The sequence below is a fragment of the Silene latifolia genome, chromosome X (assembly GCF_048544455.1).
Source record: "Silene latifolia isolate original U9 population chromosome X, ASM4854445v1, whole genome shotgun sequence".
Classification (NCBI taxonomy): Eukaryota; Viridiplantae; Streptophyta; class Magnoliopsida; order Caryophyllales; family Caryophyllaceae; genus Silene; species Silene latifolia.
The window spans coordinates 300,856,012-300,871,693 of NC_133537.1; the positions used below are offsets into that span (position 1 = coordinate 300,856,012).

The following is a 15,682-nucleotide window of genomic DNA, read 5'->3' on the forward strand; positions in this document are numbered from 1 at the left end:
AATTCATGTCTCAAATAATTTATTATTCAATTATCGCATAATTAAATAATAATTTCCGTACCTCGAGTTCACAACTCGATATCTCTCTAAATCAATTTAATCGACTAACTCTTAGTCAATTTAATCAAGGAACTAATTTAAATTGTATTTCATACAATTAATTAGCTTTCGTGTTGGGGCTCGTTTCTTTAGGTGTGACCGAAAGGATCATTGAACACCGCAAATCTCTCACGACAAGATAACGTCAAACCCTAGTTGGCCAACCGTTACCGATATACGTTGATCAGCTGACTAGGATCAAATAAATAAATATCTGATGATATTCCTTTAATGAGATTTATTATGTAAACGCACTATTGTGGAGGACACTAACTCCAACATGGAGAAATGGCTGCAATTAAAATTGGATGGAAGCAGTAGATGTTACTCTAAATTACTAAAGAAAGTTTGCAGAATGACAAGACTTGTCTGCTGGTATAGTATCTGGTATGAATGGAATACTTATCACATGGATTTGAAGATTAGAAGGCCAGAACAGGTTATCAAAGAAGTAAAGAATATGTTGTATTCACGAGTACTGCAGAAGATTCATCACCCTGTTTTGAGAATAGACAAAGCATGGCTACACTTAACTTAGATATTCTAGTTTTATGATGATCATATAGCCATTTGAATGTATTGAAGACTGTATGAAGATGTACTAGACGGTTTGTATTTGATGATTATCTATGACAAGCTCACATTTTACCAAAAAAAAAAGAGGGTACGTAACTCTTACTAGGATAATAAAAGTTAAAACGAAATTCAAAAGTTGTGATATTTGATGGTAAGTGATGGTGGAATAATTGTTTTTTTTTTTACAAAGAAGAACGTTAATCATAAATAAAATAAGCGAATTAAAATCACAGTTTAGTTACATTATGGGGGTGGATCTGGAGAAAACGCCGTAATGGACGCGGACTCAATAGTACATAAGTTAACAATAAAATGAGGGGGGGTTCAGTCCAAGTAAATAAACCATAATTAGTAAAGTGTCTCCAATGGAGAACTTGTCTAAAGCATCAACAATCGCATTTGTGCGTCTCTTCTCAAATGAATGAAGACCATGCCATCCGCGAAGCGGCGACCATGCACGTCATATATTTGATATCGATTTCTAAGGCTTAGAAACCGATAAAAAGGTTTGAAACCAGCCTGCAATTAAGAGTCGCTACGAAATTATTGTGGAAAATTTGGAAATTGTTCTAATCAACGTTATGTCATGTCAGAATAAGCACAAAGTAGAATTAACATGAACACTTAAGATGGAGATTCGTTCTCCTTGGCATTTCATGTCTAGAGTGACTCTTGTATGCCAATGGATACGGACATCCAGTATTCAAAAAAATCCGAGTAAGGGGTGAGGGCACGTATTGGGGAAGCTCATTAATAAAACACCCAATCCCGCTCGCTCTTTATAGCGGCCTCTACTTATCGATTAAGGTTTGAAAGTTGTGATTTAACTCTAACGATATATGCATGAATATAACCAACAATATATTAATCCTAACATATAAGAGTTAGACTACGTCGGTGGAATTTAACAAACAAAGATGATGGGTCGAAGTAGAAAATTTAGGATTGATTTACATGTAAAATCAGACAAACAACGCATACATGAATAAAAGAATGAATGCAAAATAAAAGAAATTAAATTTGGAAAAGAGATTGAAATTAGAAAAGATGTCAAATATTAATAATAAGGCTAATATGTCCTGATTATAGTAATAATACGCGATAATAGTTGATTAATAATAACTAAAACAACCTACGTCTCATCAGAATGAGTCTAGAGATGGAAGCCCAATAGAACTCGTGCAACCAATTGTGCTGCCCTTTGAAGAGGTGCGTCAACTGATGCGTTTATTCTAAATTAGGAGGATTCTGACTCTGGAAGTCAGATTTGCCTTGTTCTATTATACTCCCTCATATTCGGGGTTTTCTTCCCCTTTGATGTGGGCACAAGATTTTAGGAAATGATTAAAGAATGAATAAAGAAAGATGGTGGGATTTGTGAATTGGAGAGAATAATGAATAATTATGAATTAAATAAGGAATTGTGAGTTAGGTGAGGTTTGATGATAGGAGAGAGGGATGAATAAAATAATAGTAAAAGTTGGGTAGGGTTTGATAATAGGAGAGAGGGATGAATAAAATAAGAGTAAAAGTTTCCAAAATAAGAAAGGAGAAGAAAACCTGAATAATCCGTTTAAGGAAATAGGGAAGAAAATAGTGAATAGGAGGAAGTATTGTTTAATTTCTTAAAGCAATTTGATTACGATTTACTTGCAAAATCAGAAAACGATTAAGAAAATAAGAAAAATTAAATGTTTGGAAATTGATCCTAAACTACTCAATACCGATTACTACAGATTTAAGATTGAATTGAAATTATTGAATTAAAATTGAGAACTTTATTAACTTAAATTAGGCCTTGTACTATGAATTAAATAGACATCTAAAATAAGAAAAATCGATTTAAACCAAGCAATTCAAAGCTACTAATATTGATTATTAGAGATCTAATATTGGTTAAACCAAATAAGGTTGAGACTATAAAAAATGTTTAATGAAAATAAAATTAAAACTTTATAAACGAAAATAAAAGAAGATTTGAAAATAAAAGCTTTCAGATTTATGAAGATCCTTAGAAAAAACGATAATTAATCAGGCAAATCGAGGTAAAAAAACAGAGGAAATCTAAAACAGAACAGCAGAGCCTTGGCAGATGTGCCTCTTCTAAACGACGCACTTGTTCGGGCGTTCCTTCAAAGTGTCTGACATGTTTATTTGGCTAATTGAAGCTTAGATCTTACGGTTATGAAACCATAGAGACCAAATCTAATCTACGAAAACGTGATAAAAAAAGTGAAAAAACAAAATAAAACAATATTTACATTTCTAAAAGACGGACAGATAACAACCTCAAACTTACAGGATAGTGTCACGAGATTAAACTAAAGTCAGTTTAGTTGTTTACTCGAAACTATGCGTGGAGTACGTGCCCTCGGCGTAAACCAAGGATTGATTGTTAATTAGATTGATTGATTGATGTGGAGTTGGTGAAATTGGTTGGTGTATTTAATTAATGCACGCACGATGGCGGAACCACTATATGATCAATCGGGCTGATGTGGTCGATTGATCTAGCACATGCATTATGTCGGTTGAGTAGTAACCCAGTTTAGAGAGAGAGAGAGAGAGAGAGAGAGAGAGAGAGAGAGAGAGAGAGAGAGAGAGAGAGAGAGAGAGAGAGAGGGGGGGGAGGGAAGAGGAGGAGGAGGAGGAGGAGGAGGAAAATCAACTCCGAATGTCTAGAATGAGGAGACCCGATGATACCTCCATTTATAGCAAAAGAATGTTAGAAACTGGGTGAAACACGCATCAGCTTACTTGCATCTCTTTAAAGAGGTGCATCAAATCATGCGCCATTTTTAAGAGGCGCAGCTAAGGCCGCGTTTTTTTTCTTTTGAGTGTCCTCTTTCAAATCGAAAATGCATAATTTACCTTTTCAGATAGAATTTAAGAATATATCTTTAACTCTAAAAATAAAAATTATATCTTGACGGTTTAGAGGATATTCCGACTCGAAACAATACGAGATCTTAAAATAGAGACGGTTTCTGACCCGAACTCTGAATTGACTCTAATTTCCATCTAATCGACCGTAGCAGCACGTAGATGACAACTCAGAAGTTAACCATAGCATTCGTGTAACGTTATATTAACCGACTTATGATATGATAAAAATGCGACACGTGCTAAACATGTAGTCCGATCATCGGCGGGAGACTTGGGGGGAAGTACAGATTAAGGTGTCTACAATAATGAGATCTTCATAAATGGAGAGTTCATCAATAGTTCCTTGAACTCAATTGTAATGTTAGCAAGATTGCCACAAGGCGGGTTTAGGTTATTGATAGCATTAACTGTATTCAAACAATCAGAGGCAATAATGAGGGCACCATTAGAATTTATAGCAAAATGGATGGCATCCCTGATGGCAATGAGCTCATAGGTAAAAGGGTTAGAATCGAACTATCAACGTGATCATCCGACGACCCAACTACCCACATAATTCATCACAACACAACCCAATTGAAGAGGAAGGGGGAGAGCGATATCGACATTGATTTTCTTCCATGTCGAGGGTGTGAGGGCCCAAAAATAAGGGTTAACAAAGGGGCTGGAAAAGAAGAGAGGGGGTCAAGTTGTGATATGCGAGCTCAGATGGATTGATTGAGGAGGCCGAAAGCCAGGTAAAAAGGAGAGAAAGGGCAAAGTGAACCAGGACGAAGGATTGAAGGGTTGTTGAAAATGACATCGTTTCGCCGCAGCTTGAAGGCGCAAGTAAATAAAAAGGAAGGTTTGATTCCATGTGGAGGAGTGATTAGTGCTATTGAAATGGATCCACTCGTGGAGGTCGATGGAGAAGAAGTTAATTGGTACCGCAACGATGGACCACACTAACTGAGCAAAGGTGTAATCTTGAAGAATGTAGAAGGCGCTTTCAGGTAAAGATCAAGGAGCTAGGGCAGGCGGTACAAGCCGGGTTCAAGACAATATGACATGTGAACAAGGTGGAGTTGTGGGGAAGACTATCCCACCAAGCAAGACAAAGGAAGGATTTAGTGTGAGGCTGGGTATAAAGTTCCCAAAGTCAGAAAAGATTAAAGGATAAGGGGAAGGACACAAAGGGGTAAGGAGGGATAACCTACTTATGATTGGCAAGACCAACATAGAATTTAGAGTGGGTAATAAAGGAAGAGATTGGCGAATCAGGCAAGAGGGAGGAAGGAAGAGGGATGGAAAGGATGACATTTTTAATGTGGTTAGGGAGGGGAAGCACAAAGACTCGAGGCCCCAAGAGCCAGTGATGATCATATAATCGAGAGTATATTATCAGTAGCACAGGGAAGAGGGCCTATAAGAGTGTTCTTTAAGGTCCCAAGGATCGTGTCAAAGGATGATGGAAGAGCCACATTCAATAGACCAAGTCAGAGTGTCTTTGAGGGCGCTCCATATTTTACCAATGTTTTACCGAATGTGATATCCGACATGAAAAGGACGGCGAATAGCATAATAAGAGGAGGTTTACTAGCTCTGAATGGCTTTGGAAGCTGAATTGTGAGGCAAGAAAAGGGATCTCCCGGGCAAGCTTAATGGAGTAGGCTAAGGTGATGAGGATAACAACATTCTTAATGCCAAGACCTCATTTAGCCTTAGGTAGGGTAGTAGAGTCCTAACTCGTGAGGAGGAGTTTCTTAGAGGAAGAGGAAGACCAGAGAAAGGATCTAACAATTTTGTTTATGGCAATGAGCGAAGACGAGGGGAGATTCACACATTGTATGAGGTGAGCGGGAATACTATTTAGGGTAGATTCATTTAAAGTAAGCCTAGTAGTACGAGAAATGAGTTCTTTTTTCTAGTTGGCGAGCTTAGCTTGGATATGATCCACAACAAACTGAAAGTCAGCTCTATTAAGCTTTTTATTAGTGAGGGAGTAACCAATAAAGGTTCCAAGGGAGGGGAGCCTCTAATGCCAAGGGCGCGGTCTCCACAAGATCTATATCCTTGGAATAAGTGTTTTTTTTAGAAAATTAGTTTGCGTTTTTAGATGTTAATTTTTTCGCCCAAATTTAAGCAAAAGAGTGGAGAATATTTTGAAGAGCACATATGTTTTTCTCTAAGAGTCCAGTCAAAGACAAGGATGTAAAAGCAAAGAAGAGATGGGAGAAGGAGGCACTAGCACCACCTTTACCAAGAGGGAAGGGGGTTCAGTTCCCCATCATCGCAGGCATGGTGAATAAGGGAGGACTAGTATTGGTGCCCGGCCCCGCCCGAGCTACCTCTATTTAGCATTAAAATTTAATTTTAAACTACTTTAAAGTTGCATAAGTCATAAATTTATCATTAATATATTTTTCTATGACATATCTTAAAATTAAGACGAAATAAATTATGAGACGAATTCACTACTCTCGCTATTAATATTTTACTTAAATCGATTGGTTAGCTAATTGTTCATATATACTTTCTTTTGTTATTAGTATTGTTACTTTTATTACATTCGTTATTACTACTGTTACTTTCATTACTCCCACTGTAATTACCTCGCCATAATTATTGTTACGTTATTATTATTATTACCCGTTGTTACTTCTATTACTTTCACTATTCCCGCTCGCTGCTAATATTGTTACTTTGACTATTCAAATGAATGATTACTATGATATTACTATATCCAATGTTACTACAATTCTTTTCACTACTAACAGAATTATTTTTTACTATTTAGGCATGTAATTTTAAGAGGCTTATATATTTATATAAATATATTACATATATGCATTATATCAAATCGAAATAATTACGGAATATTATATTTTTTGGAAATCTAACTTGATTTAATTACCTTTTAATAGTTTGAAAAATATAACATACTTATATTATATCTGTGTATGTTAAATAATTAACATCTTTATACTAATTAATACCATAAGTGGGATATGTTTATTTTAAGGAAAATCACCATATTCCGGTGTTCTCTAAATTTATACTTTAACCAAAACTATATAATATTTACATTGAAGTCCCTTGGTCAGGTCTATCACACAACGCTATCGATAAAAAACTATATAATATAATTAAGGGTTATTTCATATGAATAATCCATCCTATGGGTGGCCTGCTTAAATTATTCTATCCTTTAAGTAATCTGAATTTAATCTATCATATCCCCCTTTCCTTCCTAGAACAAACTCACTCAATTTTTTTACATGTTGTATAAGGTCATCTTTTCCTCCCTCTTCATTTAACTCCTAAATTTGACCCATTCCACAGCAAACACCACACCCAAATCTGCCCCCACTCCTCACTCGTCTCATCTCCTCAACAGCACGTCACCTTTCACATTCCCTTGGATCTAGAGGTTGTGGTTTTCGGGTTTCAAAGGAGCTTGTCGTGGTGGTTGCTTGCCTAATGGTAGTTGCTTCCGGTGGATGAAGGTGGTCGCTGCTTTGGATTGAACGAAGAAGATAAGGAGTGGAGTTGGTGAAGTTTAATGGTGGTCAGATAGGTTTATGGTGAATTGGCGCGTGCGAAAGTGAGCAGTTGTGCTGATGGTCGGAGGGAGTCATCGCCGCGGAGTGACCGCGAGAGGAGTGGTGGTTGGAGGGAGGTGATAGCACAATAAAGAGTCATGTTAATTATGATTAATTAGCTATCTATTAGTGTTATATTATGGGTCATTAGTTACGTTTTGCAAATAATTGCCTTTCTTATCCTTTACTTGTGATTTGGCTAATTAAGGTTCATTTTGTAGACCTTTAGAAATGGTAATGTAACATGATGAGAATGGTTATATTGTATGGTTTGGTGCATTGTAATGGGTTGAAGTTTTGAAGAGAATAAGCCATGTGCTTGTTCAATGAAAGTCGAAGACAAGGTCAAGAGTCAAACCGTCAAAGCCAACAAAAGTCAAGGGTCAATCCCGAACCTTAGTCAATCCATATAATAATAATAGTCGATCCATATGATATCCTTTGGTCATATGGGGAGCAGGTTATGTTCATGTTGTTTGGATAGTACGCGGGAGACGGGACGAGCTTGTTGATATCACGAAGCGAGTCAAGTTGGTTAGAAGAGTAGATATGTCACGAGTTGTATTTTATTTATTCATTTGTTTACGTTTATGTAATTCATTAAACCTTACGTTAATAAAATGTTCTTTGATTTGAGTTTTGAAATCCTACCTCGGGAAACCGAGATGGTAACGCTCCAATTATCTTGGCCGGATAGTTGGGGTGTTACAGTTTATGTTTGGGTTGGCCATCCATGCTTATTGTTGTTCAACTATTGTAAATCCTAGAGAAATGGTTTAATCTATCTAGGATTGTTTGAAGCAAGTTTGTTGTATGTTGATTTGGTTTAAAGGATTCATATAACAAATAGGAAAGTTTATGTCTTTTTCTCATTTGTATTGTTTAATCTTATGAGGAATGGATCCTAACTTCATCTTTTGGTTAAATTATTAATGCTCATGCTTAGTCTCTTTTCATGGTTTAATGACTTGTTGTCTAAGCTTGAAGGGTGCATGTAGATGGTTTAATTTACATGTATCAGCATCTTGAGATGGTAGTATTGGGTAGATAATTTTAAGAGAGTAAAAAGGGTCAAGCTTTGCTAATTGTTGGTTACTAAGAAGAAGTTACACCAAGTTCTCTTTAATATTGAATTTTCTTGCACACCAAGTGTTTGCTATATTGCCTTGTTAGTAAAGGTTGCAACTTTCTTTTACATTCATGTTACCAATCAACTCAACTCCCTTTTGGTCTATGTTCATCTATCGTTTGTCATTATTAATAACCATTGTGTGTTTATAAAGTCGGTTAGTGAGTCTTAATTAGTAATTAGAGTCTTAACTAAGTATTTAATAGTTTACAATTCAAGTCTTTAGCTTTAAAGGGTGGGCACCTAGGCAAGATTGGAAAAGGTGGACGAGGACGGAATGAAACCCCGAAAGGGCGTTCCTGGCAAAATGAAGAATTGAGTTGCGAGCCACCATGAGAGGAAAGGAAAAGTTAAGGTAAAAACCCGAAAGGGCACCTTAGGCAAAATAAGGGATTTTCAACCAAAAAAAACGAAAAATTGAAAAAAATGGAACACCAAAAAGATGGAGGGATAAGAAGAGAGTGATAAGGAGGGTCTTGGAAGGAGGTTAGTCTAGGGTTTAATTTCTTTTTGAGTCAGAAAAATATATCCCAAATTGGTGGTTTCTTCTTGGGTCGCTAGGTTCTAATGTTGTGGTTTTGTCCAACTTAGTAACCATGGCTTGCATTTGTATGGAGTGATAAGGGGTGTTATAAGTAGTGATGAGTTGTGTTTGGTAGGAGGATTGATGGGTCACTTTGCTATTGCCTTGGGATAAGGCAAGGGTGACCAATACTACTTTGTTGGGAGACATAAGAAGAGGGGATTTGATTGATGAGTCAGAGTTAGTGATGTGTTGTGTCTTGTAATGAAGGTGATATAAGGAGGGCGAGTGAGAGAAGAGAGTGTCCGCGACATTTGAGTCTAGATTTTGTCTTTCATAATAGGTGGTTGTTTATGAGGGAGGTATAAGAAGGGTGTTGTGAGGGAAGAGTGATCGGTTCTCTTACACTCGCTAATTGGACTTGTGATTTGAAATGCTAATCTCGAGTTTTACTCGGGACGAGTAAAAGTTCAAGTGTGGGGGAATTTGATAGCACAATAAAGAGTCATGCTAATTAAGATTAATTAGCTATCTATTAGTGTTATATTATGGGTCATTAGTTACGTTTTGCAAATAATTGTTTTTCTTATCCTTTACTTGTGATTTGGCTAATTAAGGTTCATTTTTTAGACCTTTAAAAATGGTAATGTAACATGTTGAGAATGGTTATATTTTATGGTTTGGTGCATTGTAATGGGTTGAAGTTTTGAAGAGAATAAGCCATGTGCTTGTTCAATGAAAGTCGAAGACAAAGTCAAGAGTCAAACCGTCAAAGCCAACAAAAGTCAATAGTTAATCCCGAACCTTAGTCAACCAAGGGAACAAGTGAAAAGTCAAGAAAAGTAAGCTAATGGAAGATTTGATGCCTTGGCATAGACAAACAAGAGCCAAAATGAAGAATTGAAAACTCGGTTTCACAAGGGTCAACTTCAAATAGATATATCTCGAGTTCTAGACCTCGTATTGATGCAAGGCTAAGTGGAGGTGAAAGATTGTGATCTTAGCTTTACAACGGTAGGTCACACGCCTCATTTGTCCAAGAAACGAGGGAGATATGACTTTCGAAAGATGCTGCTGTCAGTCTGAAGCGCAGCCTGCGCAAATGTGCGCAGCCTGCTCAAATGTGCCCAGCCTGCGCTCTGCTCTGAATATCGCAACTCTAGTTCCGTGTTTTGGGCTTTCTAGAGGGACTTAACCTAGATTCTCATGCCTCCCTATATATATCTAGAATTTTGAGATCTAAAAACGGGCTACACTCATCTAAAAACATCATCTAATCTTGGTTGTGATCCTTAAGCTTGTAATAATTAAGACAAGAATTCTCTTTAATTTATGTTAAGCATTCTTCAATTTGTGGGTTGTAAGACAATTATGAGGAGCTAATCTTCTCATTACTTGGTGTAATTTCATTCAAAGTTTCCAACTTTGGTATGGTAAGACCCTTTAATCTCTCTTAATTTATCTAAAACTCTTTCCTTGTGCTTAATTTCTTATGTTAAGTAAATGAATGTCTGGTTTGATCACCCTTGCAGCTTGCTTACTTGACTAGTGCAAATCCTAGAGAAATGGTTTAATCTATCTAGGATTGTTTGAAGCAAATTTGTTGTATGTTGATTTGGTTTAAAGGATTCATATAACAAATAGGAAAGTTTATGTCTTTTTCTCATTTGTATGGTTTAATCTTATGAGGAATTGATCCTAGCTTCATCTTTTGGTTAAATTCTTAATGCTCATGCTTAGTCTCTTTTCGTGGTTTAATGACTTGTTGTCTAAGTTTGAAGGGTATATGTAGATGGTTTAGTTTGCATGTATCAACATCTTGAGATGCTAGTATTGGGTAGATAAGTTTAAGAGAGTAAAAAGGGTCAAGCTTTGCCAATTGTTGGTTACCAAGAGGAAGTTACACCAAGTTCTCTTTAATATTGAATTCTCTTGCATACTACTTGTTTGTTGAATTGTCTCAATAGCAAAATCTCCATTGTTACTCTTTTTCATGTTGTTTCCAACCAAAGATTATTTCTCCTTTTGTGTTTCCTACAAGTTGAACATTGTTAATAGGATTATTTCATGGGAATAATCCGTCCTATTGGTGCCCTGCAAATTGTTAATAGGATTATTATTCAAGGAATATGGGATGAGATGAAGATCAGGGCATGCTTATTGCTTACCTGAAATCAACTCAAGACTTGTACTTTCCTCTTGTTGTAACTGGTGGTATGGCAGACGAAGGGAGATAAAGCAGAGGGAAGTGGTGTTTGGAGATGGTGGAGAGAGGTAGATGGTCAAGGGTGGATAAGCGGTGGTCGACGATTATGGAAGGATTCGAAGATGTGTGGAGATAGTTGTTACACTTGTTAGTGGTGGTTGATTGTTAAGTGAAGATTGTGGAGGTTTATACCAACGTATTTTTCCGGTGGTGAGAGTAGGTTGTTGAGATTTGGCGGCAGAGTGGTGGTTGGGTTGGTGGAGGGTGAAGCGTGGGGGGTAGAAAAATTATGAAGGAAGGTGGAGTTAATGGAAATAAGGAATGATAAAGTGTCTTTTTACTTAAAAAATAACAAGGGTGACCAGTTCTTCAGGTTGCCCGTCTACTAAGAGTGTTATGGGAAGAATGGTGGATATGATGAATTTAATTGGAATTATCGATAGGATGGAGTGTTATTTGCAGGGCACCTATACGATGGATTATTCCCATGAAATAATCCTTGTTAATATCCATTGTTTGTGATTAATTCCAATTGTTGAGTTCGAATTATCATTAATGTCTTAATTGGTAGTTAGAATCTTAATTAGTGGTTAATAGTATACAATTCAAGTCTTTAGTTTAAAAAGTCCTTCTCTTGGGATCGATCCTTACTTGCACTATATTGCTTTATCAATTAGAGTAATCTAGAGTATAGTTTGGCTTATAAATTATTAATTTGGTAGTTAATTCTAGCATTTACGACACCTAGTAATTTCCCTATCAGGAGAACCAACGACGATCTACGGAGGAGTAATGAATGGCGGAAGAAGAGATGAATTGGGGTAATAATTAAGGTGTCTTAAGTCTGAAAAACATAAGGGTGACCTGTTATTCAGGTTGCTCGTCGCCTTAGAGTGTTATTGGAAGGTATGTTATATAAGATGGATTAAATTGGAATTACTTATAGGATGGAGTAATTCCTATGAAATAATTCTATAATTAATTTGTACGGAAAATTCACGTGGTACCCTCAAACTTTGTCATATTGCACGTGGTAGCCAACTTTTTAAGTTTGTGCACATGTTATCCTTGAGATTTGATTTTGAAGCACAACATACCCTTTTTATCGTTATTAAAATTTTCAATTGAGCATAAATCATAGACCAGAAATCGAAATTGACTAATTTTTTTTTTTTTAAATTGATTATCTCTTCGCGATCTATAGATTTATAAAACGAAAATAGTCATTCGGAAATTTAAGATCGGAAATGTGGTTGATTTGAGATTTTCGTTTTAAAAAAAACCCTATAAAATGTCAGTCGAGAATTTTTTTTTCAAATCGTAGATTATGAAGAGATAATCATTTTAGGAAAAAAAAATTGTCCGATTCTGAATTCCGGTCTAGGAGTTATGCGCAATTGAGTTTTTTTATAGCGACAAAAAGGGCATGTTGTACATGAAAATCAAACATGGAGGGTATTATGTACACAAACTTAAAAAGTTGGGTACCACGTGCAAAATGGCAAAGTTCGAGGATACCACGTGAATTTTCCGTAATTTGTATAGATTTATTTAGTTACATTGAAGTCCCTTGGTTTCCGTATTTTATATATATATATATATATATATATATATATATATATATATAGGCAAGATCCGGTGAGTCCACCTATATATTTGAGTCTCATGAGTCCACTTATGTATCACGCACTACACATAGCAATATCACGAATATTTTTTTTTTTTCGAATTTTTTTTTTGCCACTGTAAGTTTGAACTTTTGTTAATGATATGGATTCATGTTGAAAATTTTTGCCACTGTAAGTTCCATTAATTGACTATATTTTTAGATTGCCTTCTGATTTGTTAATGATATGGATTCATGTTGGACAGCACTAAATTAAACACTCAATTCGTTACATGTCTTTTATCTTTTACTCAACATTGTTTTCACATTCTTTTTTTTCAGTGAATTGACCAATCGAATAGTTTTTTTTTCGAATATTTTGCCACTGTAAGTTCCATTAATTGACTATATTTTTAGATTGCCTTCTGATTTGTTAATGATATGGATTCATGTTGGACATCACTAAATTAAACACTCAATTCGTTACATGTATTTTATCTTTTATTCAACATTGGTTTCACATTCTTTTTTTTCAGTGAATTGACCAAGACATGATCTTGGCCGAGACTCAAAGCCAGAAGCGCATCTTTCTCTGCACTTGTTTGCCTCATCCGAGTCATCCCTGTAAAGCAATGTCAACTGCGCCTCATGGCGGCCAGTGCATAAGTGTGCGTCAGAAGCACGTCTACCTAAGATTACATGTGGCCTTGGGTGAATATGATGGAGATGTTATAGATTAAACATACTCCTATATAGGTAAAGCAATAGGTTTTCATTTATGATTCAAGATAATCTTGGAAGTAAATCATCGAATAAGTTGCATATCTTTTAGTGTACATTAGTAATTTTAGAATAGGGATTGTAGTTTTAGTGTAATGTATTATTTTTATATGTATTTTTTTAATAGGAGTCATGTTTTTTACATAGTTAAAATAATATTTTGTGGTGTGATATTGTATAGTATAACCCGTGATATTGTTTAGTACAACCAGCGATATTATTTATTGTAAGGTGTGATATTGTTTTGTATAACTTGTGATACTTTTTTACTGGACTTACAGACCCAGATACAATATCACAGGTTATACAAAACAATATCACAGTTTCAATTTTTTTTTTTTAAAAAAAAAAAATTATCCATAATTTCTTTTTTTTGTTTTTTTTTTATAAAAAATTCTTTAAAAAAAATTGTGATATTTTTGTGTAGAGCGTGTGATACATAAGTGGACTCACGTGACTCAAAAAGATAGGGTGGACTCATGTGATCCTAATTCTATATATATATATATATATATATATATATATATATATATATATATATATTGAATCATGTGAGGCACCCTTCTTAGGGTGAGGCAGCTGTACCCATCCTAAACCGTCGGATCTAACTCACCAGATGATGCCACGTGTCCCTATATAATTCTAACCAACACACATTTTTCCTGACCCTCAATCATTTACTTCGTTCATTTACTCTGTCCTCTATCTCTCTCTTCAACTCGTCTTCATCATCTTCATCTCGTCACTCGCCATTAACGCTTGGCTTCCGACCGCCATTATCACAGTCCTGATTCATCCGTAATTTTCTAACCAACACGCTTAGCTGCCGACTCGCCATTAACGCTTATATTCAATAGGTTTCCTTTCAATTCATCCGTAATTTTCATTTCGTCTTCTCTGATTCATCTCATTTTCGCCATTATCACAGTCCTTTCAATACTAATTACTTTGTTTTCATGCAGGTTGTAATCGTCATTAATCATAATCAAGCACAATCGATTTAGGTATTTTTGATTCAATAGTAATCGTTTCAATTCATCCGTAATTTTCATTTCGTCTTATCTGATTAATACTAATTACTTTGTTTTCATACAGGTTGTAATTGTCATTGATCATAATCAAGCACAGTCGATTTAGGTACTTTTGATTCAATAGTATTCATTTCAATTCATCCGCTATTTTCATCTCGTCTTCTCCGATTCATCTCGTTTTCACCATTGTCATTGTACTTTCATTCCGTATTTTCACCTTAATGTTTTAAATTCATAATTCGTGAATGCTACCCTTTGTTTTGTGAAACTTGGACTTGATTCAGTGAAACTTGGACTTTAATTGGTGAAACTAGAAAGTGTTTTGGTGAAACTTGAACTTAATTTTGTGCAATTGTTTACTTACAAATTTTGTGAATCCTACAGCTTAATTTGTGAATCCTCTAGCTTAGTTTGTGAAATTGGATGGTGATTTCGTGAAACTTACTTAAATGTTTTCATTACTACTAATTGTTTGTAATCTTGTAATAATTGTGTTTCATATTCAGAGGTTTGATGAAATTTCAATAGCTATTTCGTCTTTTTAAATGTTTTGATGCTTGAGTGGTCAATCGACAATTGCTGTAAAGAGAAGAGCAGCCTGACACATAAACAATGAACAGTATTGTTATTTCTTCCTTGGAACTCATCTATTGTTATTCTGAATGTTTGGCTCTTCACGGAAAAGATTCAGGTGGACATTCTGTTTCAGCAGCTGTTTCATTGTTAAAGAAACTTCTATTTTTCGTAATAAGGTTGTTCAGACTGCGAGCAGGTAATCAGTTACACACCTTTCTCTTTTTATACTTAACTTGTACGAGCGGAACTATTGACAGTTTCTTTGATGGGTTCTGCTGCCTGGCAATTTCTTCAAAGTTGGCACAAGTTCCTTTTTCAAAACAAACTATGCTAGCTACTAATGATGGAGCAGAAAATGCTACTTCAGCTTCGAGCCATGCTGATGACATGGCTGCTCCTGGTGGTAACACACATGCCATGATAGAAGAAGATTCAATGATACATTCGATTCAAAAGTATTGCTTTGTGATGGTCGCTCTACAGTTCCTATCGAGGCGTAGATGGCATTGCACCATTTGTCCAAATTTTGATCTGTGTGAGGCGTGTCATGAAGTATTGGATGCAGACAGGCTACCTCCACCACACTCTAGAGATCATCCAATGACGGCAATTTCTATAGAGATGGAAACATTGGGAGAAGGCAATGTGATGCAGTTTTCTGATGAGTTAAGCGATCCAAACATTTTACC

The 15,682-nt window shown here is 35.7% G+C and overlaps 1 long non-coding RNA gene across 1 annotated transcript; it reads right to left on the reverse strand.

Moving 5' to 3' along the window:
• Nucleotides 1-792: 792 nt before the first annotated feature.
• On the reverse strand, nt 793-2,423 carry LOC141621900 (uncharacterized). Its single transcript, XR_012532771.1, has 2 exons — nt 1,812-2,423; nt 793-1,194 (listed from the first exon to the last, which is right to left on the reverse strand). It is a non-coding gene; the product is annotated as an uncharacterized LOC141621900 (long non-coding RNA).
• Nucleotides 2,424-15,682: the final 13,259 nt, after the last annotated feature.